At 43.8% G+C, this 25453-nt stretch overlaps 1 long non-coding RNA gene across 1 annotated transcript; it reads right to left on the bottom strand.

Moving 5' to 3' along the window:
* Positions 1 to 8070: 8070 nt before the first annotated feature.
* LOC120436915 lies at positions 8071 to 10822 on the bottom strand. Its single transcript, XR_005610658.1, has 3 exons — positions 10486 to 10822; positions 9614 to 9706; positions 8071 to 9162 (listed from the first exon to the last, which is right to left on the bottom strand). It is a non-coding gene; the product is annotated as an uncharacterized LOC120436915 (long non-coding RNA).
* Between the last annotated feature and the right edge of the window lie 14631 nt (positions 10823 to 25453).

Below are 25453 nucleotides of genomic sequence, written 5' to 3'. Positions count from 1 at the left end.
ATCTGCACAACAGCAGGCTAAATTACTTACATTTACAACTCTCCTGTCTACTATCTCTTCATATTTGAAAATCTTATGTGTACGGTGTTTTTGGCATTCTGAAAAATAACAAATGAAATATTTACATGAGGTCTGTAAAACTGGAGAAAATGCAAAAATTAAGAAAAAGAAATCTTAACAAACTTAACGAACCTGTCATGTATTTCGTACATTTACAATACCGTAACATCTAACCTTTCCTTGTCCTCTTTTTGTTTGGGACATCCGAGGTGTACGCCGTAGAAATTGAGGGAAATGCAGGAAGCGGAGATGAAGAGGAGGATACAGGAGGCTGACAGAGGGAAGATGTTGGTACAGGCTCTAAATGAAGAATAAATTCCTCGTTTAGAGCCTCTGGGTCTGGGACTGGTCCAGCATCGACACTGTCAGCAGAGGATGGTCCAGCTGCTGGTGTAGAACTTTTAGCAGGAGGTGAAGCTTGTAATTCTGCAAAATTTTAAATATTAAATATTCATTAAAATGGGTTGAAAAAATGTACAGTACACAAACACATAATAAGTAGTGTTTTGCATGTTTTCAGTTAATTTTTTACTAAAGTTACAACTTGTAAATATTGGCATCAATTAAGTCATCTCACACACTCTCACTGACCCAAATCATTAAGTACAAGTGCCCTCGGGGGTAGTGTGACATCTGTAGTGGTTTTCTACATTGTACATTAATAAATTAATGAGTGTGACTATAAATCCAGATAGCTAATGACTTTTGTTATACTAGAAAGTCTCGAAGAGAATTATCAGGTCTGGTTTTCGAGAAGATTTTTAAAATTACATTTTTATATATATGAGTGTGAAAGACCACACTATACACACACACACACACACACACACACACACACAAAATTGTTCAGGTGGGTAACACCAGAGGTTCAGTATGGCTAGCTTTGGTGATGTGAACGCCACATGGGGAGGTAATACGGCATATATAACACTATTTTCATGTTAGCAACAGGACATGTAGGGCAGCTGTCACCTCACAGCAAGAAGGTTACTGGTCTGAACCTTGGCTGAATAATAGAATAGAATAGAACAAAATAGAGTAGAGTAGAATAGAATAGAATAGAATAGCTGGTGACTGTTAACTATCCTCATCTTCACCATCTTGTTTGTCTCTATATCTCGTGGTGAACTGCCTACTTATGTAAGGTGTACAATGAGTATCACCCAAAGACAGCTAGGATAGGCTACCTGATAAGGACACAGATAATGGACAAAGCATATCTTACTTCTCAGAAGGTGTTCATAAAGTTTCCTCATCTTCATGAGGATGTCACGTGCAGCACCATCCGCTGGCTCTATGTGATCACGTCCCCTACTATACGGCCCTTTCGGTCAAACTGTCCAAGAAACAGAATAGGCTGGTAGCCCAGGGCATGTAGTTTTGAAACCTGCAAGAACAACAAAGAAAAACATGCAGCCAGTCTTTCATGTAAGCAAATTGATGTATAACAAACCTTTAAGTTTCACATCTTTGGTGTTTTATTGTTGTAAATAGTTAAAAAGTAATTATGGTAACCAAACCTGTAAATTAATGATAAAATCCATCTTGAAATGTTTTGTCTCTCTGTTAATAGCCGATTAAATTAGAAATCAGAAGTAGCTTAAATAAAAATAGTTTTTTCTAGTTTGATGTCTTTAGTGTGATGATGTTATTCTGATGTGAATAACTTTTTTATTTATGCTCTTTTATAAATAAATATGTTATGTGTATATACATGTCTTGTTAGTTTCTTACTTCATGATATACAAGAAAACATTGACAACTGTGATTAATAAAGAACCACTTATTAGATCTGACCTTACTGATAACTGGGCTGAATTAACCACCCTGCTCGCATTTCTGTTTTTTTTTTTAACAGAGGCAGCCCAGTTGCTGTTCTTGTTTTTTTTTTCAATCCCTCCTTTACGTTCAGGCTGCCCAGGCATCCACTGCATGTCTTCCTGTTGCAGGTGTTTGGAGCCTGACAGGAAGGGCATGGTTTGGTTTTTTGGCTTTGTAATTTCTGCAAATGAAAATGGAACATGTAGGGATTATTTCAGGTCTGTTTTGGTGAAATGGTTACAAAAATAATTTGTGACCAAAGAAATAACTTGTATTACGAGGCAGTATTACACCATATTTAGAAAAAAAAATCAATTACGAGATTAAAGTCGTTAATATTGAGTTAATTACAAGAATAGGGTTAAAAAATGAATTAATTAGAGAAAAGATACATTGCTAAAATAGAGCAGTACTAACATTAGCTGGGTGGCCAAGCAAGTGTCTTACACATGAGAATACGTCACAAAAAAAATTAAATAAACCTTTGCAGAAGTAGTTCTCTTGGTACACAGACTGCTCTGTGAAAACATTTCAAGTTTAATATCAGCTGATTAATATTTCAGTGAACATGCAAATTACCCACAGTTTATCACAACTTACCTAGCTAAGATCTGCCTCGTGTCGACTCGAAAAATTCGCTGCAGGACCGTGAGTTGAAAGATCCATTTACTACGACTCCCAAGATGCATTGCAGTAAAAACCATCCAATCGCCTTGCTTAAGATCTGTTGACGTGTCGCTGAAGGCACGCTGTAGATAAATATTGCATAAAATAAAATAAAATAAAAAAAATAAAATTTGCAATTACATAATTAAACACTGGGCCAGTTTATTTTCGTATTATCGCTGGTTATTATTTTAGAGTAAATAAAGGAATAACGGGTAGCACCAAGCTGTTGATTATCTTCATTTCCATAGCAACGGTGCTTGAGGCTTATGGGTAGTGTGCAGTTACGGGATTAGTGCGCCGTTAGCGTAAATTGGTCTGATTGGTTGGAGCCGAGCGCATCCAAAACTAACAGGAGTGGTGAATAAAACTATAAATGTGTTTTACGTGTGAAATAAAAATATTAAACCCAACCAAGGATTATGTACGTTAAATCTGTGCACTTTCAGATCGTGAATCACTTTGGAAAATGAAGCGATTTTATTGTTGAATTATCAGTGTTACTTTCATGTGTTTTTGTTGAGAAATGTTAACGATGTCATCAAAAGAAAGCATTAAATTAGGGAGAAAAACCCGTTCGCGGAGAGGGTCCCCGGTTTTCCAGTTAGATTGTACTTCAAGGCGTCACGTTTCGCCGTGACGGGGTTATTATTGGAGTAAATAGATGGCTGGAGCCTCTGCTCGAAGCGTCTCTGATGGCCGAGAGCGGCTTCATATTGGAATGAATTGACAACCCAGAGCGTCGCATAAAAACGTGGAAGGGTACCTTCAGCGTCAGCATGAGAAGTTAAGGGACGTGACAAATCGTCAGTATTTTACGCGTCGGGAGTGAGAACGGGTTGCGGGCCCAACACTCTAAAGTAAAAGAAAGACAACGCAGGAAATTTCACACCTTGCTTTCAAAAACACACACTCCTCGTTCTGAACCCACACAACTCAGAGAAGAAAACACACCTGAAGACAATCAGGAGAAATAGATAAAGAACTTTTCAGACCGGAATCTCACTGAACCTGAAAAGAGGGTATTAGCCAAAGGACTCAATTTTGTCATTTCTCAGCAACAGTTGCGCATAGTGGAAGACATCACAGCCACAGAAACCGCCATACGGTTTAATAAATTATAACAGACAGAAGCAGAGCAAATTAGGATGAAAGTCTCAGCCACCCTCTCCAGTGCCAAAGTCCCTCTGTCCAACCTCACACTACAAGAAAAGAAGGCCGTCGCTTCCTGAGCAAAGACCACAACATCACTATTTTACCAGCTGATATGGGAAGATGCACCGTGGTCCAAAGCACTACAGATTACCACACAAAGATCACTACTCTCCTCAGTGACAACAATACCTACGGAGCCTTAAAGCGAGACCCTACAAGCAGCTACAAAAAGAAAGTTATAGCTTGCCTTCAGGACCTTGAAAAGGTCAAAATGATTGACTGCCTTCCATATCACCGCCTTTATCCAGGGGATGCAATACCCTGCATTTACGGACTTCCTAAAATCCACAAGTAAGGTGTCCCACTCAGACCCATAGTCAGTAGCATAAACTCAGCCACTTCTAACATTGCGAAACACCTTGCTACCATCCTTGCACCTCTTGTGGGGAACACCCCACATCACATCAAGAACTCCACCGACTTCACCGACAAGGTCCAAAAACTTACCCTGGATCCAGATGAAACCATGGTGTCCTTTGATGTAGTCTCTCTCTTCACTTGCATACCCACCACGGAGGCAGTGGAGACTGTCAGAAAACGACTACAAGAAGACAGGACCAACTTCACACCTGATCAGATCTGCACACTGTTAGACCTCTGCCTCACCACAACATACTTCAAATACAATGAAGGCTTCTGCAGACAAAAACATGGCTGTGCCATGGGCTCCCCCGTGTCACCTATTGTAGCCAACCTTTACATGGAGGAAGTGGAAAGGACACAGTAACGCTGTGGATAAAAACATCAAGTTCACCAGGGAAGACACAAAGGATAACTGTTTGCCTTTCCTGGACTGGGCTGTGCACATTGAAGAGAATGGCAACCTCAACATCGAAGTTTACCGGAAGCCCACACACACGGACCAGTACCTCCTCTTCAACTCCCATCACCCTCTGGAACACAAACTTGGAGTAATTAGGACCCTACACCACCGGGCAGAACATCTTCCCTCTAAGCCTGAAGGAAAAGAGAAGGAACACACACATGTAAAGGAAGAACTTAAAACGTGCGGTTATCCTAATTGGGCGTTCATAAAGTCAGCAAAGAGGCACAGAAAGCCGGTGTATCAGAAAAACTCAGGACCACTCTCCAAGCATGACATCCCGGTGCATTTCAGACCCAGCAACACACTCAGACAGAAACTGGTTCACCCGAAAGACAAAACTCCAAAACACAGACTGAACAACGTGGTGTATGCTGTACAGTACAGCGAGGAATGCCCAGACCTCTACATCGGAGAGACCAAACAGCCACTTCACAAGCGTATGGCACAACACAGAAGAGCAGTGATGGGAATAACGGCGTTACGACTAACAGCGTTACTAACGGCGTTACTTTTTTCAGTAACGAGTAAACTAATTACTATTCCTATTGTTAAAATGGCATTACAGTTACTAACAAGGAAACGCGGTCCGTTACTATTTTTCAACTATTTTACAAACGGTTGAAGCTGTGTTCAGCTTACCGCATCTTATATCAGTTGCAGGAAGTAGCTGTAAGTAATCTGGACGCTACAGCTTTAAGCAGCTGCGCGCTCCCCGCGGGACGGTAATCACGATCACTTTCTAGCACAACACCTGGAGCTCAGGGGCAAAACAATCGCATGAGTGCTGCTGTTTGACTGAGGAAGAATAAAGTAGTCGTGGTAAGTCAATCACGTGACCACTTAAAGACAAAGCAACAAGGTGATATATACCAGTTTTTAAATTGTGTTGATAGGCCACGTAAAACCAGAGTCACGATAAACAAAATATACGCAGAGTTTTTTCCTCAATAGTTTCGCCACGTTAGAGCTAGCAAGCACTCTCTGCTTATGAGCAAAAAACCAAAACAAAACAGGGGAAGTTTTAGGAGTGACAGAGAGAGAGCGAGAGAAAGAGAGAGAGAGTTTTGAGATGTGAGATTTGTGACGTTTAGCCTGTTTGGAGTGTGTAGTTAATGTGTTGTCTTGTGTTGTCTTGTGTAGTTAATGTGTTGTCTTGTGTAGTTAGTGTGTAGTGTTGTGGATAGTTTTGTGTTGTGTGACAGAACAATGAGGCGACTGCTGTCTCCAGGTAGAAACAGGAGTGATACACCTGCTGCTGTCAGTCCTGCAGGTATCAGGCTGTGATGTTCTCCTTTATAGTGGACAGAAATTATATTTTGGAGTGGCACAAATAATTTGTGGCATCTTATTGATGCAGAACAGCTGATTGTTCTGTAAATAGTTTGAAATTGTTATTTTTAAAAAGGGTAAAAGGTAAATGGATGCAAATAACTTTGTTGTTTGCAAATCTTGTGCATAGGATTTAAAAATTGACAATTTATATTTGCATTTGAAGTTATGAAATATGATTCATTAAACATGTTTATGGTTGTTACGGTAAAAATATAACTTTTTCTACTCTGATTTTATGTTTTTTTTTCTGATTTTAGATCAATTCTGTTAATACAGTATGACAAAATGAGAACATAAATGTAAATTCATGCACGTGAGGTTGTGCTGAAAAGAATGATACCAAACAATGTAAAGTAAATAGTTTTTAAAGGTAAAATGTGGAGGGAAAATCAAGAGTAGTAAAAAAATGGCCAATTATACCCTGGACCCCAGAGGGTTACACGTTCTTTGTTTTTTTTAAAGTAACGCAATAGTTACTTTTCCAAGTAATTACAGGGAGTGCAGAATTATTAGGCAAATGAGTATTTTGTCCACATCATCCTCTTCATGCATGTTGTCTTACTCCAAGCTGTATAGGCTCGAAAGTCTACTACCAATTAAGCATATTAGGTGATGTGCATCTCTGTAATGAGAAGGGGTGTGGTCTAATGACATCAACACCCTATATCAGGTGTGCATAATTATTAGGCAACTTCCTTTCCTTTGGCAAAATGGGTCAAAAGAAGGACTTGACAGGCTCAGAAAAGTCAAAAATAGTGAGATATCTTGCAGAGGGATGCAGCAGTCTTAAAATTGCAAAGCTTCTGAAGCGTGATCATCGAACAATCAAGTGTTTCATTCAAAATAGTCAACAGGGTCGCAAGAAGCGTGTGGAAAACCAAGGCGCAAAATAACTGCCCATGAACTGAGAAAAGTCAAGCGTGCAGCTGCCAAGATGCCACTTGCCACCAGTTTGGCCATATTTCAGAGCTGCAACATCACTGGAGTGCCCAAAAGCACAAGGTGTGAATACAATTTGAATTAACAAAAGGGTCCTTATGTGTGCTGCTGTTTTTAACATTTAAAGTTTCTTTAAAATGAATACATTTAAAAATAGTTATTTTGGAAAAACTAAGAAAGTTCAAATGAAAGAAAATGATATATATCCATACCACTAATTTTGATACAATATGAGCTTGGTAAAAACTTTAATAATACAGTAACAAGTACAACTACTAAACACTACTGTGGGAACAAAGATTAAAATGTAACAGGGATAACATTTTAGAGAATTAAAATCCCTCAAAGGAAAAAACATAAACTTGATATACATGGTAAATGGCCTGTATTTGTATAGCGCTTTACCAGTCCCTAAGGACCCCAAAGCGCTTTACACATCCAGTAATCCACCCATTCACATGATGTTACATTGTAGCCACAGCCATCCTGGGCCGCACTGACAAAGGTGAGGCTGCCGGACACTGGCGCCACCAGACACAACGACCAAGACTGTCCGAGCCCTGGCTCGGACAGAGAAGCTGCATTGTTCTTTAAGTTCACGTGCAGTGGTGAAGGATGACCCACACTGGTCACAGATGTGCTTTTTGACCACACTGTGGAAGAGGTCATGTTTTTTTTTTTATGTACTTGGTGTGTGGAAGCCTCTCCCAAATTCTTTGCAGCAGTTCATTTTGTCTCCAGTGTGTCTACGTTGACGTGGTTTAGGGTCCCGTTGATGATTGGAGGTTCTCCCACAAAGGTCACAGAGAAACGTTTTCCCACCACCACAGTGACGACAGGGTTGAGAACTGGATCCATCTGCGTCGCTCTGCTTCTAAACAATGACAGCGTAACTGATCTCTGCCAATGTCCAATTACGTTTTACTGTTTACATTACAACACTCAGCTTACTGAGTGAAAACGAGTCTTCATTTTTCCAAACAGTTCATTCAGTATAACTCCATAAGTTTACTGATCAGACTTGTTACAAACAATCAGGTTAAAATTACAAGATAAAAAATCAATACATCCTCACAGTAACTGCACTTGTAGAGTTACTTTCTGGTGTGGATCTGTTGGTGTTTTTTCAGGTGATGTGGAGATTTAAAAGTCTTCTCACACAGGTCACATTTATAAGGTCTCTCCTCAGTGTGGCTAAACATGTGTTGTTGTAACTGTGCATCTGTTGTAAATAGTTTCCCACACTGATCACAGCAGGAAACATCATTTCCAGTGTGAATCTGCAGGTGAATATTTTGGTACTGTTTGTCACTGAATTCCAGAGTGGGTAAGTAGATGCTTCTGTAAGTTTCGACTTTGAGCAAAAGCTTTACCACACAACTCACAGTAGTGTGCTTTAACTACGCTGTGAATGAGTTGGTGTTTTTTTAAGCCCTCACAATATGTAAAAGACTTTCCACACAAGTCACAGCTGTACGCTTTAACTCCACTGTGGATGAGTTGGTGTATTTTTAAGCCTCCAACCTGGGCAAAAAAAATTCCATATAACTCACAGCTGTCCACTTTAACTCAACTGTGGATGAGTTGGTGGTTTTTTAAGCCTTTAGCCCAGGCAAAACACTTTCCACACAAATCACAGATGTAAGGTTTAAAACCACTGTGGATGACATGGTGATTTTTTAAGTCTCCAGACCGGGTAAAAGACTTTCCACACAAGTCACAGCTGTAAGGTTTAACTCCACTGTGGATGAGATGGTGTTGTTTTAATTCTCGAGCCCGGGCAAAAGACCTTCCACACTCATCACAGCTGTATGCTTTAACTCCACTGTGGATGAGTTGGTGTGATTTTAGGCCGCTAGCCTGGCTAAAATCCTTCCCACACTCATCACAACTGTAAGGTTTAACTCCACTGTGGATGAGTTGGTGTTTCTTTAAGCTTCCAGCCTGGACAAAAGACCCTCCACACAAGTCACAACTGTAAGGTTTAACTCCACTGTGGATGAGTTGGTGTTTCTTTAAGCTTCCAGCCTGGACAAAAGACCTTCCACACTCATCACAGCTGTATGCTTTAACTCCACTGTGGGTGAGTTGGTGTGATTTTAGGTTGCCAGCCTGGTTAAAATCCTTGCCACACTCATCACAACTGTAAGGTTTAACTCCACTGTGGATGAGTTGGTGTGTTTTTAGGCCTTGAGCCGAGGTAAAACCCTTCCCACACTCGTCACAGCTGTATGTTTTCTCTCTTTCTTCTGTGACGTTTGTCGGCCTCCCCTGCGGCGCTGACTTCTCGCTCCATGTTGGTCCTGCAGTGACAGAGATACAAACAGAGGCAGTGAGTGAAATGCAGTCGTGGAACAAACTGAAACTCCCTCCGTCAGTGGAATCAAACATGTCAACAAACGCATTGTTGATGTGTTACCACCACGTTCTGGTGATAGTATCACATTACAATGATGTGCTACAATGAGAGGTGTAATTAAAATGACATTAGGAAATATTGATCAGCGGAGAAAATCTTTTATTTCATAAACATTTTTTGAGTTCAACTGATGATATTGTTGTTTCAATTTGTATAGATAAAATATGATCTTTGTATTTTCTTGTGACTTCTGTGGTTGCTGATTTTGAATGTAGATTCTGTATATATGGATGAGCCCAGGATAGAAAAGATAAAGCTGCTGTTAATGGGTTTTTAAAAACCAACCAGCTGTACACACAGTTTCAATAACAGTGTAACTGTGATGTTTTTCTCACCTTTTGTGTTGAAGTCATTGTTTCCTCTGCAGTGGCTGAGCTGAGTCCAAATTGCTGAAATTGATCCTCTGCTGCACCACCACTCTTCTCCTCCTGTTACTCAGCAAAAAAAAATATGTATGTATATATATATATATATATATATATATATATATATATATATATATATATATATATATATATATATTTCGGTTTCCGGCACGGATCGGGTAGTGACAGTGACACGAGGCTTGTGAAATGGGATGGTCTAGCCTCCATCGCGCTGCCCAGGTTGCCTAGCAACCATGATAGCCAGAAACGTGTGGTTTACAGAAATGAAGGAGAACATATTTTATTCATTTGTTTGTTTGTTTCTACACGACCTTTGTGTGAGTTAATAAGTATCTGAAGCTGAGACCACAGGACTGTAAAACATGATTGTTGGCCTTCATATCTGTACTGAACAGTCATATAAGATTAGCTAGTAAATAACAATTACTTTATGTTGTTCATGAGACTAAAGTCAGTGTAGATAAGCCTGCGTACGCTAGTACCGCTTGCCACGTGTTCCCAGAATCCTTTGCGGTTTTACCCCGGAATGACTTCACATCCCAATCTCTATTCTAAAGGCTGATTACCCTCCCCCAGGCTTGAACCCGTGGCTTCATGTCCTGGGGTGGAGGTTGGTTGTTCTCCTGCCCTGCACCCTTTGTTCATATTCAAAGACTATTTTTCTGTATGTATTCTTACCCCTAGCAACCGCCAGATTATAATATTGCAAGCAATCACAAACTCTACAGTCTCTCTAACTTCAATGTATACTAAGCAATCTATTACTATTACCAGAGAAAAACTCAACATAAACTAAAACCACATTAAAGCTCCATGCTTACCTTTAGATGAGCCCACGAACGAGAGAACTCTGTGATTAAGCTAGAAGCCTTTCCAAACACAGTTAACAGATCAGGAAGCTGAGACACACGTGGTTCGCGCTGATCTCAGCTACAATCCAGGAGACAACGGTGAGTAGATCGATGCAGATATCGATTGAAAAGTAGGTAGTTGTATATGATCCTTTACGTTTGCGACTTTACTCCCGTTTCACGAAAAGGAAGCTCTCTCTGCCCGACTCCTCTCCTGCACACACACTTTGCTCCACCCCCTTTACCCAGCTCTGCTGTGTTTTTCCTGTGCGGTCACGTGACTCAGCTGCACAACGTAATCACGTGGTGTGTTATTTCAAAATAGAGGCCCTTTCTCAATGGCTGAAGTGCGAGGCTTGTGAAATGGGACTGTTTAGCCTCCGTCGCACTGCCCAGGTTGCCTAGCAACCATGATAGCCGGAAACGTGTGGTTTACAGAAATGAAGGAGAACATATTTTGTTCATTTGTTTGTTTGTTTCTACACGAGCTTTGTGTGAGTTAATAAGTATCTGAAGCTGTTCTGAAATCTGTTTATGTGTCCTAGTAAGGCTACCATGGGGGTAGCCACTAGAGGTCGCTAGAATACTGGTGTGGTGTATATGTTTTTCTTCACAAATTGATGTAGGCACGTACGCTACTGCTAAAATTCAATAAAAGCGGTTTGTGCTTGAGAACGCTGCATCTTATTCCCTCCGATCATGACATGGTGTCAGAATTGAGGACTTCACGCCGAGTTACACGGAGAAATGGCTAAATTTGAACCTCCGGAGCCGTTCGACTTTACACAGCCGGCAGAGTGGCCGATATGGCGGCAGAGACCACAGGACTGTAAAACATGATTGTTGGCCTTCATATCTGTACTGAACAGTTATTGTAAGATTAGCTTATTAGTCAGTGTAAATATGATATGGCCAATATTATAGTTATTATAGTAATCATTATTAGTTATTACAGCAGTGAGTTTGAAGTCAATCAAATCACTTTTATTGTCACATCACATGTGCAGGTACACTGGTACAGCACATGTGAGTTAAATTCATGTGAGTGAACTCTGTGTCTAATACTGAGCTTCAGTAAAGTTCAAGTTGCAGCTATTTATATGTCCTATTACCTTAAATCTTCACTCAAAGACACTCAAGTATCTTTGACAGTGCATATATAGATGTAATATATATAAGAGACAAATATTGTTCCTTCAGTATGTTGGCATTACTAAATTTGGCTCAATGCTTACATATATGCATAAAAAGCTTGAGGGTCCTGCGCAGTATCTTAGCTGTTCCCAGGACTGCGCTCTTCTGGACAGAGATCTCTGATGTTGTTCCTGGGATCTGCTGCAGCCACTCGCCTAGCTTGGGAGTCACCGCACCTAGTGCTCCGATTACCACGGGACCACCGTTACCTTCACCCTCCACATCCTCTCGAGCTCTTCTCTGAGCCCTTGGTATTTCTCCAGCTTCTCGTGTTCCTTCTTCCTGATATTGCTGTCATTCGAACCGCTACATCGATCACTACAGCCGTCTTCTTCTGTTTGTCTACCACCACTATGTCCGGTTGGTTAGCCACCACCATTTTGTCCCTCTGCATCTGGAAGTCCCACAGGATCTTAGCTCGGTCATTCTCCATCACCCTTGGGGCATCTCCCATTTTGACCTCGGGACTTCCAGGTTATACTCGGCACAGATGTTCCTGTACACTATGCCGCCACTTGGTTATGGCGTTCCATGTATGCCTTGCCTGCTAGCATCTTGCACCCTGCTGTTATGTGCTGGATTGTCTCTGGGGCATCTTTACACACAGCCTGCACCTGGGGTCTTGCCTGGTGTGATAGACCCCAGCCTCTATGGATCTTGTACTCAGAGCTTGTTCTTGTGCTGCCATGATTAGTGCCTCTGTGCTGTCTTTCAGTCCAGCTTTGTCCAGCCACTGGTAGGATTTCTGTATATCAGCCACCTCTATCTGCCGGTGGTACATACCGTGCAGGGGCCTGTCCTTCCATGATGGTTCCTCGCCTTCCTCCTCTTTCTTGGGTTTCTGCTGCCTGAGGTATTCACTGAGCACACTGTCAGTTGGGGCCATCTTCGTGATGTATTCGTGGATGTTTCTTGTCTCATCCTGGACTGTGGTGCTGACACTCACCAGTCCCCGGCCCCCTTCCTTCCGCTTAGCGTACAACCTCAGGGTGCTAGACTTGGGGTGAAACCCTCCATGCATGGTAAGGAGCTTTCTTGTCTTGATGTCAGTGGCTTCTATCTCCTCCTTTGGCCAGCCTATTACCCCAGCAGGGTACCTGATCACGGGCAGGGCGTAGGTGTTGATGGCCCGGATCTTGTTCTTACTGTTCAGCTGACTCCTCAGGACTTACCTGACCCTCTGCAGGTACTTGGTGGTTGCAGCTTTCCTAGCGGCCTCTTCATCGTTCCCATTCGCCTGTGGGATCCCCAGGTACTTGTAACTGTCCTCTATGTCTGCAATGTTGCCTTCTGGTAGTTCAATCCTCTCAGTTCTGACTACCTTCCCTCTCTTTGTTATCATCCGACTACACTTCTCCAGCCCGAATGACATTCCAATGTCATTGCTGTATAGCCTGGTAGTGTGTATCAGTGAATCGATGTCTCGTTCATTCTTGGCATACAGCTTGATGTCATCCATGTACAGGAGGTGGCTGACAACCGCTCCGTTCCGTAGTCGGTATCCGTAGCCAGTCTTGTTAATGATCTCACTGAGGGGGTTCAGGCCTATGCAGAACAGCAGTGGGGACAGAGCATCTCCTTGGTAGATCCCGCACTTGATGGTGACTTGTGCTATGGGCTTGGAGTTGGCCTCTAGTGTTGTACGCCACATTCCCATTGAGTTCCTGATGAAGGCTCTTAGGGTACTGTTGATCTTGTACAGTTCCAGGCATTCCAGTATCCAGCTGTGGGGCATTGAGTCATAGGCCTTCTTGTAATCAATCCAGACTTATATATATATATATATATATATATATATATATTTAAGTAGAGGCTTTAAAACCAAGTAAACGCTGAAAGTACAAACATCACTAATGTCACATAACTTTGCCGACATGTGGCCAACAGTAATGTTTTAATGTTCTCCATTATTCAACATTTGCACATAAATGAGTGACATATTATTCAGTACTTATTTTTAACAGTTTACTCTTCGCCCGCTCTGCTTCTGCTGTCTGCGACAAAATTATCCACACCGACTGCCGCGCTATGAATTGTGGGATATGTTGGGCCACGAAGTGTGCACCACCACGTCCTTAAAATTCAGGGAAATAAAGGACGCATTTGAGGGCAGCATTTCAAGCAGCCTTTGAATTGGGACAGCCCTCGGCGCGTCGCTGTGACGTAATCGGCCTTAAAATGCAGCCTTTAAGGCTGCAGACCCTGAATTGGGATACAGCCAATATGCGTACTTGTGCGTACTTGCGTTCTCGTGTACTCGTGATATGTCATCAGTCAGAGACCAAGTACTGTACCAATTCAAAGTAAGCATCAAGCCGAGAACACGAAAAAGTCCCCGATGTGTTCTCGCTCCGCTCGTTTTATCGAGCAGGCATCGGTGGTGACTTTTGTGGACTTGGTACAGCTCAATATCCCAGAATGCATTTCGCAAGACCTGAAAATGGCCGAGGAGAAGACGCATAATTGTAAGTTAAATACTACTATTGTTGTAATATGCAGTGCATTTTCAATGCATTTTTATGCTAGAATATAGTTATTTAAACTTTGAATATGTAGTCAATTTAACAGTACAGACCCTAATTAAAAAATTCCTATGCTATTTTCGGAGGAGCCTTGCCCACCAAATAGCGAGCACAAGAGGTTTGGCATTTTGTTTGGAAATTTCCGCTATCTCTAAAGCAGTGGTTCTTAACCAGGTAGACTGACTATTTGTTAGCTCTTCAGGCCTGGCCATAACAGATAAGCAAGCACAAAAGAAATGGAACAATCTAAAGGCCAAATACAAGGTAATGATTTTTCTTTGTTTTTTGGTAATTAAATGTACTTTGCCATTTAATAATAGAGTAATTGTATCTGTTATAATATAGCAATACAGCAATTAATACATATTTTCAGGAGCTTAGGGACCCCCCCACAGGCATGGGAGTAGAGGAAGGTAGCCCGACTGCCGCCACCTGGCAGTGGTACAAAATGATGGATGCTGTGCTCCAGGGGCAGCACTCAATAAGTCCACCCTTGGTAGTTGCAGTAAACCTCACATCCACTGCACATCCGGCCTCGTCCCCTTCTACCAAGTGTCGAGGAAGAGACAGAGAAAGAGGCCCAGGGACAGCCAGGCTGTACTTCAGTTTCTAAAAGACCAGGTGGAAAGAGAGGAAGAGAGGAGAGACCAGCTACTGAAAGGGCAGACCGATATCTATCACTGTTTGAAAAACCTGTCAAAAAATTTTAAATAAATAAATAACAGATAACAAATAACAAATAACAGAGAATCTCTTTAGTCAAAGTAAAACATCGTTTAAACAAGTGTAACAGTTACAATAACTTTTAACATTGAATTCAACCTATACAACCGTGAGCACACAAGCAAACATATAATATACAAAAAGAACACTAATGTACACTATTTACAAGCTGAACAAATAAAGATGTATTTTAACTAATTAACTTAACTAATTAACACTAATTTGGAAAAAAATATGATTTTAATTTATTTTTTCTTTTTTAACCAACAGGAGGTTTTTTCTTTTGGCCTTAGCTGCCTACATATCTGTTTGAGCATGACTACATCTTACAAATGAAACCTTTACCTAGATGTAGTCAGGTTCAAACAGACATGCAGGCAGCTGTTCAGGAGCAGACACTCGTGCAGCAAGCCTGGCTCGGATACAAGCTCCTGAAAGCTCCCTGTCCACACCTGTGCCTTCTGTTTCGGCTTCTGGTCCTGCTTGTGCCGCCTCCTCCTCGTCTCCTTCTTCTTGGCAGACGTCATCTGTTGCCACACAGATGATGTGGAGGATGCTGCAAGCTCCCACAACTTTGGGAGCAAACAGAGGCCGGATCTCAAGGGCTCGCAAGAAAATGGAGCGCCAGCATGTTTTGAGGATGCCAAAGGTACGCTCTATGATGTTTCTGGCCTTGGCATGGTGCCAGTTGAACCTTTCTTCAACTTGAGCTTTAAAAGAAAGACAATACTAAGTAAACTTTCAATTAGTGTAATAGGTAGAATTATAATATTGCATTTGTTTTCTTAAAGCTCTGCATGCGTCACAGTAACAGTTGTAGCACTACATGTGTTTGTAGGTATAAAGAAAAGGGGAATTATTTTCTTACTTGACACAGGCTGGCGATATAGGGTCATTATTCCCACTGGGTGCTTAAGGCAAGGGTATCCTCCATCTACCAAGAGGAGGTAGCCTGCTGGGGGATATAGGGCCTTTTTGTACATTGGGGACCTTCGCACACATCTAGGAACGCACCTCTGGAGTCACAGATGCTCTGCATCACGATAGAGGGAAACAGTTTCCTATTGATGTATGACCTCTTGTGTGGTTCCCCAGGTGGAAGAATGCAGATGTGGCGTCCATCAATTGCACCAGCTGTGCAACGGAATACCTCATTGCCAGCAAGGTGTGCAAAGCCTGCCCCAACCTCCTGCATCTCTTCTGCCTTTGGGAAATGAATGACACAATGCAGAATTTTCATCATTTCCTCTATGACATTGTGGACAATCCTGCACACTGTTGCCACCGGCATGCTAAAGATGTCTGCTGTCACTGCTATGAAGCTCCACAGGCCAGCCAGTAAATAGTCACTAGCACCTCAATTTCGTGGTTCCAGCCGTGTTGTTTTTCCTGGGAGCATTTGCACAAGCATGTTAATGCTTGCTCTTGACAGTCTGAAGGCTGGTTTTAGATCAGCTCCAGTAAAGAAGATTGAAAGGATTTGGATACTGTAATTACTTTGTGTATATATTTTGCTGGGCTTTTCCCTGTTTTTTTTTTTTTTTTTTTTTTTTAAGGATACTTACAGTATTTAAACAGATATGATTCAGGTTTTTTATATGTTTATTGGACAGTTACTGAAATATTTATTGTTATTTTTAGTATACATTATGTCATGTTATGTTTACTTAAATTTGTGATTAAAACACAATATGAACTTCAACCTGGCCTGGCTAGCTGCCAGGCCGAGCTCCACCACCAGCCAGAGCGGCTAGCTGCCAGGCCAGGCCGAGCTCCATCTCCAGCCAGAGAGGCTAGTTGTCAGGCCAAGCCCGGCTTCACCACCAGCAGGAGAGGCTAGCTGCCAGGACACGCCAGGTTTCACCATCAACAGGTGAGGCTACCTGTCAGAACACGTCAGCCACAGGCACCAGCCAGTGACGATAATCGCCTAACCCTACCAAGCTCAACCACCAAACAAAGCTCAGAGGCAGGCTGGGCAACGCACCACCAACAGCCAAACTACCAGGACAGGCCCAGCTTAGGCAAGCCACAAGGGTGCTTCTCAACTAATAGGCCTTAACACCAACAAGATACCGCCTAAGAGGAGCAACGTCAACAAGGAGGAACTGGAGGACATAAAGAAATCCCTAAACTTTATGTCAGAAGAAATAACAACTATTTCTAAAGAACAAAAACTGATACTTAATTTAATGGAAGACATTAAAGAACTAAGAAGGCAGAGCGAGGAAAAAGACAAGAAGATTGCTATGCTGGAAGGAAGGCTGTCAGATCTGGAACAATATTCAAGAGTAAATGATGTGATACTGACTGGACTGGAAACTAAGCATCAGACATATGCACGGGTAGCAGCGTCAGAGAGAGGGGAGCCACCTGAGCAAGAGCTACACTTCTTGGAAGAGCAGGTAATGGGCTTTTTCAAAAGCAAGGGTATAGAAATGGACAGTAAAGATATTGAGGGATGCCATCCTCTTCCAAGGAAAAACAAAAATCAAATACCTGCCGTTATCATACGTTTTGTTAATAGCAAACAGAAAAAAGAACTGCTCAAGCAAGGAAGAAAGCTGAAAGGAACAAATGTTTATTTAAACAAACATCTAATCAAGAAAAATGCAGACATTGCAAGACAAGCAAGAATACTAAGAGCACAGAAGAAAATACAATCAACCTGGACATCAGATTGTAAAACATTCATTAAGTTAAATGGAACACCAGAACAGGCAAAAGTTCTAGTCATAAGAGAGATGACGGAACTAGAAAAATATAACTGATAAATCAGAATGCAAAGTAGTGCTAAATATGATGGTACTTGTCTAAGTTGCACAACCAACTTGGATGCCTGACAGTTTTCAAGTAACAACTTAGATAGATATTGACAATAGGACATTGGTGTATGACAGGAATGTAGATCCTGATTGTAATTTCTTTAAAAATAAGATAAATGAATGCAATTATTATACAAATGACCAATTTGAAAAGAAAATAAAGGTAGAAAATGGTATAACAATTGTTCACTTTAATAGTAGAAGCCTATATGTGACACAGTCCGGAATCTGTGGACTCAGTGTTTTTCTGTTTGTATTAGTTATCTTTGATTTGATCTTTGATTCTCTTGGGTTTGATTTTTGTTGCTAGTATTCCTAACTCCCTAGGTCCTTGGCATTTCTTGTGTTCTCCTTCTTAGGTCGTGGTTCTGTGTTACTTCTGTTAGTATACAGTCATTTCTGTCACTGTGTCTCTTGTTCTCTGTCACTGTATCCCCTAGTTTAGTCCACATCTGTTCAGTTCCCTGTTTTACTTTGAAAGTCTGTGTACTATGCCAATGTGTTAAGTTTTGCCTCTCCTTGTCTTGTCATGTCTGATGAGTCCCAGCTGTGCTCTCCTCCAGTCATTTGCATCTCCAGTGTAATTAGTTTAAGTTGTTGTTTATGTATTGCCAAGTGTGTCTCACCAGCAAATAAAGCTGCCGTTTAAGTTAATGTTTTGTCTCCGAGTCCTGCACGTGGGTCCAGCCACTGACAGTCACACAACTCATCGTGACAATATGCAATATTTCAATACATCAAAGAATATATAACACACTATAAACAGCCATTCAAGGTAATAGCCATATCGGAGACCTGGATAACTCCTGAAAAAGAAGAAGACTTTGAAATAAATGGATATGAATTCCTTCATTTAGACAGGATCAAAAAAAAGGAGGTGGGGTGGCACTTTACATTGATAAAAACCTGAAGTACAAAAGAGTGGGAAGAATGACGACTGTTATTGATGGAGTGATGGGATGTTTAACAGTGGAAATAAATATGGAAAAAAAGGAAAAACCTAATTGTCAGTTGTGTATATACAGAACACCAGGACCAAAGATCGAGATATTTAAGGATAGTATGGAGAACCTATTTACAAATCTCAATCAGAAAGGAATGTTTATTTGTGGGGACTTTAATATTGACTTGTTGAATCTAAATTACAATAAGAGTACAGAAGAATTTACTGATTCCATGTATAGCATGGGTTTATTTCCACTGATAACAAGACCGACTAGAATAATGTCTCACTGCGCAACTGTATTAGATAATATATTTAAGATAAGATAAGATAAGATAAGATAACCTTTATTAGTCCCACACGTGGGAAATTTGTTTTGTCACAGCAGGAAGTGGACAGTGCAAAAGTTATGAAGCAAAAATTAGAATAAAATAAAATAAGAATAAGTACAGTACACAACTGTACAGAATAGAATAAAATAAAATACTATATACAGTAGAATAAAATAGAATAAAATATACAATAAGATAAAAATAGAATACAAATGCTATATACAATATAATGGAAGAAAATATAGAAAGTGGGTCATTATAAGGTCAACAGCGATGGACACAAGATTATTTACAAAAGAATAAGAACAGAGGAGACATTAAACTGTCTTAGAAATTAACTCTTACAGCATGATTGGAATATTGTATATGAACAAAAAGAAGTTAATAAAGCTTATGAAGCATTTTTAAGAACATTTAACTCATTCCTTAAGAAAAACTGTCCAGTAATTGAAATTAATAGGAAACACAACTATGCCGGAAGACCATGGATGACTAAAGGACTACAAAATGCCAGCAAAAAAAGGAATATCCTGTATCAAGAATTCATAAAAAAGAGAAACATACAAACTGAAAGAAGGTATAAAACCTATAAAAATAAATTAACAAATATAATGAGAACCTGTAAAAGAGAATATTTTAATAAAAGGTTAGAACAGAATAAAGATAACACAAGAGGTATATGGAATGTATTAAACAGTATAATCAAAAATGAATCAAAGAAAGATGATTATCCGGGGTACTTTATAGAAGGGACAAGAAGCATTAACAAAATGAATGACGTAGTAAATGGTTTTAATGAATTCTTCATAAATATAGGGCCAAAACTGGCAGAGGAAATAAAGGTTGATGGAATAGAAAGGGACACGGGTGAAGATATTTAAAGGAATAGAAGCTCAATGCTTTTAAGAGCATTGGAAGAGAAAGAGATTTATGACATAGTTAGAGGACTTAAAAAACCCCCAGTAGAGATTGGAATGATATTGATATGGTAAGAGTAAAGAAAGTTATTGATGGTATAGTAAAACCATTAAAATATATATTCAACTTGTGTTTTCAAAAAGGTATTTCCACAAAAAATTAAAGTTGCTAAAGTTATTCCAATTTACAAAACAGGTGAAAAGTATCATTTTACAAATTAGAGACCAATGTCAATACTCTCCCAGTTCTCTAAGATACTGGAAAAAACTTTTCATAAAAAGTTTTGTGGAAAAACATGAATTACTGACAGATGGTCAATATGGATTCAGAAACAACAGATCAACAACTTTGGCACTGATAGACTTAATGGAAGAGATAACAGAATGTCTGGATAATAAGAGGTACGCACGCTTTCTTAGATCTAAAGAAGGCGTTTGATACTGTTAATCGTGAAATTCTATTAAAAAAAAAATGGAAAGGTATGGGTTTAGGGAAGTGGTTTTGGACTAGTTTAAAAGCTATTTAGGCAATAGGCAACAATATTGTAGCGGGTCAGGGCTGGGTTCTGTTCTACAGTTATGTTTTGTTTATGTTGCCTTGGTTACAGGTGACACACTCTCCGTGACTGTGTGTTTCCGAGAGAGAGCGCCTTTTTTTTGTGTGTTGTTGTTGCTGTTTGTTGCCGCGCTGAGCAGTTAGCTAGCGGCAGTGTTCCTCTGGCAGGATAAATAAATGGCTGTGCTTCCTGGCTGATACGGCGAAAAGCAAGACCGAACGAAACCTCTGTCTCCTCATTGTCTGAGCTCGCCACATTAGTGTCAGAAGTGGGATTGCTCACCCTCGCCGTAATGGAGAGAGACATTCGGAGGTTGGAGCAAGCTGTCAAGGAGAGCACCCGCTGCTTGGGAAGCTGGCGATTGAAGGGAGAGGAAGCGAGCGGCCATGTAAGTCCCCCGACGGGTCCCGACGGCGCGAGCGCACCGCGGCGGCGGCCCGTCACGACAGACGCTAGGGCAATGCTTCATGGGCTGCCTCTGTCGACCGACACACCGGGCCCCCAACAGCGAGCAGTGATGCCTGCAACGCCTGCTAAGGTACCGAAATACAACGGGCTAACCCCGCTAGAGCCCTACCTCTCACAAGTACGGCTAGCCGCGAGGCATAATGGCTGGAGCGACGAAGAGGCTGCTACACACCTAGCGCTAGCATTGGAAGGAGATGCACTGCAGGTACTCCTTGACTTAGCTCCGCCAGAGCAGCATGAGCTCCAGGCCCTCACCATAGCACTCGAGAGGCAATTTGGGCAGCGGCACTCCACTGATCAGAGCAGGGAGCAGCTGACCAACCGGAGCCGTAGGCCGGGGGAGAGCCTGGGCATCTTTGCAGTGGATGTGTTGCTGTATGCTCGTCGTGGCTACCCAGAGTTCCCAGCAGCAGCCCGTGAGGAGCTTAGCCTGCATGCTTTTATTGAGAATAGAAATATTTTACTGCTATTATTTGCTGCTATTTTTATAATCATCATTACCATTTCATGTTAATAGTGATGTTGTATTTAGATGCATTCAGATGTTCAAATATATTGGTATCATATTAGTCTTTATTACAGGTTCAGTATAACCACTTCAAATTGTGGAGTTGAATTTATAATTTAAAGGTTTTTGAATGTTTTTGTATTCTTATACTGAAGTCTTCAGTGGGTGAGAAGCTGACTGCAGGCTGACAGGAAATGCGTCTGCAAGCCATGCTTTTGCAGAAGTGAAACTGTTCAGAGAGCAGATGCACACTCTGTGCACGCACAGACAGACGAGACATACACACACATACAGACACAAATAGAGAGGTCACGACACGTACGCAGTACACAGCATGCACGCGCCCTCGCACGTGTACGCACACACAGATAGACTCATTTAGTAGGTAAGAGTTTATGACTGCAAAGTTGTGCATGAGTGACATTTTGTGCAGAACATGGACCAGATGTCCCGGGAGATAAGCGACAGCGAAGACAGCTGACAGGAAGCGCCTGGCGTTGACCCGAAGAAGATGTTCTGTTTTAGACTATGTTAAGAGTCATTGTGGTTTTGGAGTGACGTATGCTTTGTTTAAATCTGCCTAGCAACAGAAAAGGGGGCTGTACTATCTTAACCCTATAAAACCGTTGTTTGAATATGGTAAAGCAGTTCAATACTGATTGGGTTGTTGAACTCACACATGTGTAATTCATTAAAATGTCGTCTAATTGCACACTGGACCGGATCTGTGGTTATTTATGGATTCCTCTCTCAACATTGAACCCTAACACTTTCCTGCGAGGACTTTTCCCAGAGCGACTACGCCAACACGTCCGCCTGGCCATGCCTCAAACTCTCCGTGAGGCGCTCCTTGAGGCCGAAAGGGCCGAGCTGGTGCTCACCTCGCCACCTAACCAGCAGGTGCCCCCCCCCAAACTGCCCCCAAATCAGAGCCGCAGACTGCGACGGGGAGGGGGAGGTCGCGGAGATATGCCAGCTGCAGCCCTCAGTGCCCCGGAGGCGTCCTCGTCGACCGACCGACCGCTGTTATCGGTGTGATGAGCCTGGCCACGGGGCGCGTGACTGCCCAGCACCTGCCCTGACGGCCAGAACTACGCAGCCTCAGGGAAACGGGGTGGGAACGGTGTAGCGAGGGGACCACCGCCCCAGCTTCCTGTCCCCCTCCAAGGACGATGCACGGTGGTGGGCCGGGTTGGGCACCTCAAGGGACTCTACCTGAGCTGCTGTGTTGAGGACCAGCCATGCCAGGCCCTGGTGGACACGGGGTCTACCATTTCCCTAATACGACCTGGCGTGCTCCCTGGAACGTCCAGGTCATTGGTGAAGGGTTGGTCGCCCACCGACACCCAACTGATGACAGTGATGGGGGAGAGAACTGATATGCGGGGGAAGAAACCGTTGTAGATCCGAGTGAAGGATCTGGAGCTGGTACACGACTTCTGGCTTGCTGACATTCAAGACCAGTGCATCATCGGCCTTGATCTGCTGACCCGCTGGGGGGCCTGCGTCGACACAGCGAAGCGGGCTATCACTCTTGGCACAGAAACTCTCGCCCTCCAGTGTGGTCAAAAGCAGGGAGCAGAGGGGACCAGAGCCAGACGAGGCAGGCGTCGGGCAGCTGCCGCTCAGCAGATTTCAGCTCCCTTGACCTACGCAGCGGTTACTGACAGGTGGAGCTAGCCCCCGAAGCAAGGCCTAAGACTGCATTCACCATTGGGCAGGGGCTGTGGCAGTTCAGGGTCATGCCATTTGGGCTCTGCAATGTGCCAGCGACGTTTGAGAGGCTGATGGAGAGGGTGCTCGTGGACATCCCTCGTAGCCGCTGTGTGGTGTACCTGGATGACCTGTTGGTACACGGTGGCGATTTTGACAGTGCCCTGTCCCACCTGAGCGAGGTCTTCGGTGCCATCCGTCGAGCTGGGCTGCGGCTCAACCCTGCGAAGTGCCTGCTGTTGGCGAGAGAGACTACATTCTTAGGCCATGTGATCAGCGCTCAAGGTATCGCCACCGATCCCGCAAAGGTGGCTGCAATCCGGGACTGGCCGACTCCCTCGAACGTCAAAGAACTGCGGAGCTTCCTGGGCCTAGCCTCCTACTACTGTCGGTTCATCAAGGGGTTCGCGACGACAGCCAGCCCCCTCCACCGCTTGACTGACAAGGGCCAGCCGTTTGGCTGGGGTGATGCCTGTGCTGCGGCTTTTGCACAGCTGAAGGAGGCCCTCACCAGAGCCCCAGTCCCGGCCTACCCCGATGCCCGGCAACCTTCCATTGTGGACACTGACGCTAGCAATGTAGGAGTTGGGGCGGTCCTTTCCCAGCAGGACGAGGCCGGAGAACGAGTGGTGGCATACTTCAGCCGTGCTCTGGGGCAAGCCGAGAGGAACTACTGTGTGACCCGGCGGGAGCTGCTGGCCGTAGTGCTAGCGGTGTGGCACTTCCGGCCATACCTGCACGGCTGCCGGTTCCTCCTGCGCACTGACCACGCATCTTTGACTTGGCTCCTGAACTTCAAACACCCAGAAGGTCAGGTGGCACGCTGGCTGGAGGTCCTTCAGGGCTACGACTTCGAGATCCAGCATCGGGCAGGTCGACAGCATGGCAACGCTGATGCCCTCTCCAGACGGCCCTGCATGGCCGCCGAGTGCCGCTACTGTCTGCGACAGGAGGAGCGGGCCCAGGAGGCGCTGGGGGTGGCTACTGCTCAGGCCACAGCCAGCGGAGGGGGATGGCTCCCAATGACCACGCAGCAGCTGAAGCGAGAGCAGGAGGCCAACGCAACGTTGGCTAAGGTGGGGGCCTGGCTGGAGGCGGCGCAATGCCCCGACTGGACGGGGGTGTCGGGACAGGAGCCCGAGGTGAAGGCCTACTACTCCCAGCACAACAATCTGGAGACCCACGACGGCCTCCTGTACCGGAGATGGCGGGCCCCCGGTCAGGGCAGAGATCTCCTGCAGCTGTTGGTGCCTCGGTCGCAGGTGCTTGAGCTGGTCCACGGCTCGGTGGGGGCAGGACACTATGGGAACGCCAAAACTCTCCGCCGCCTCAGGGGACGGTTCTACTGGCCTGGCTGTCGACGGGATGTGGAACTTCATGTGCACTGCTGTGACACCTGCACGGCACAGAAAGGCCCAACTCAACGCTCCACTGCCCCACTTCAGCAGTACCTGGTGGGGGCCCCAATGGAAAGAGTGGGGGTGGACGTCCTAGGGCCTTTCCCCGTTACAGAGTCAGGGAACTGGTATGTGTTGGTGGCTATGGACTATTTCACAAAGTGGCCCGAGGCCTACGCGGTGCCGGACCAGAGTGCATTGACGACGGCGGAGAAGCTGGTGGAGGAGATGTTCACCCGTTTTGGGGTCCCGGCTGAGCTCCACAGTGACCAGGGGCGTAACTTCGAATAGAAGGTGTTTGGGGAGATCTGTCGGCGGCTGGGGGTGGAGAAGACGAGAACCACACCGCTTCACCCGCAAAGCGACGGCTTGGTCGAGCGCTTTAACCGTACGCTGGCCACCCAGCTCGCCATTCTCACCAGCCGCCACCAGCGGGATTGGGACCGACATCTGCCCCTGGTCCTTTGGTCGTATCGGACTGCGGTTCAGGAGTCCAGCCAGTGCACACCTGCCGCTTTGATGTTTGGACGGGAGCTCCGGACGCCTGTGGATCTGTTGTTCGGGTCCCCCCCACCGAGCCGGAGATTGACGGTGGGCCAGAGATGGACTACTACAGGAGGCTGAGGGAGCGGCTGCAGGTGGTTCATGACTACACCCGCCAGGCCCAGGCCAGCGCCGGAGTACGACAGAAAAGAGCCTACGACACCAAGTGCCGAGGGGGGGTTTTCGTGCCTGGAGACAAGGTTTGGGTTCGCAAGAGAGGAGTGTCGCCCAAACTGTGCAGCCACTGGCAAGGACCGGCGGAGGTCGTGGAGCGGTTAACAGAAGTGGTGTACCGC

The sequence above is a fragment of the Oreochromis aureus genome, unplaced genomic scaffold, assembly GCF_013358895.1.
Source record: "Oreochromis aureus strain Israel breed Guangdong unplaced genomic scaffold, ZZ_aureus HiC_scaffold_35, whole genome shotgun sequence".
Classification (NCBI taxonomy): Eukaryota; Metazoa; Chordata; class Actinopteri; order Cichliformes; family Cichlidae; genus Oreochromis; species Oreochromis aureus.
Note: the sequence above shows the minus strand (reverse complement) of the source record. Positions and strands in the feature narration are given on the sequence as shown.